The sequence below is a fragment of the Orycteropus afer genome, unplaced genomic scaffold, assembly GCF_000298275.1.
Source record: "Orycteropus afer afer isolate SDZICR_OR568_19922 unplaced genomic scaffold, OryAfe1.0 scaffold00151, whole genome shotgun sequence".
Classification (NCBI taxonomy): Eukaryota; Metazoa; Chordata; class Mammalia; order Tubulidentata; family Orycteropodidae; genus Orycteropus; species Orycteropus afer.
The window spans coordinates 1,479,952-1,480,654 of record NW_006921738.1 but is presented as its reverse complement, the minus strand read 5'-3'; positions in this window follow the sequence as shown (position 1 = coordinate 1,480,654).

Genomic DNA, 703 nt, shown 5'->3' with positions numbered 1-703 from the left:
AGGATCTCCTACATAGATCCCCTTCCAAGTGGATGACATTGGTAGCTAGGCACCATCTAGTTCTTCTGGTCTCATAGTCGTATATGGTGCAAATCAGATGGTGTATATGCACATATTTTTAAGTGGTTTTAACTGAGCAAAGGGAGAATAATATTTCATTGCATATGAAAGTTGTATGAAATTCAAATTTCATTTATTGGAATGTACACAGTCATATTTAGTTACTTATTGTTGATGGCTACTTTCATGCTATAAGGAGTAGTTGCAACAAAGACTGTATGAACTACAAGATTTAAGATACTTTACAATACCTGCACTCAGGAATTGTCATGTAATAGGGAATTGCAGGAAGGAAATGTCAAGTTTGTAATATTTTATTCTGAAGGCATTGGTTGTTCAGAAGTAGAATTCTTACCTTCCATGTGGGAAATCCAGGTTTGATTTCTGACCAATACAATTCACATGTACTATTACCTTCTAAGGAGCTCCAGTGGCATAGTGCCTAAGGCATTTTACTGCCAATCAGAAGGTTGGCAGTTCAAATCCACCAGCCACTCCATTCTTCTGTAAAGACTTATCACCTCAAAAATCTAAAGGAGGTCACTATGAGTAGGAATAAACTCTATGGCAGTGAGTTTGGTTTTTGGTTTATAACTTTTCTGTCAGTGAAGCTATGTTAGGCTGGGTTTCTAAAGAAGCAAAA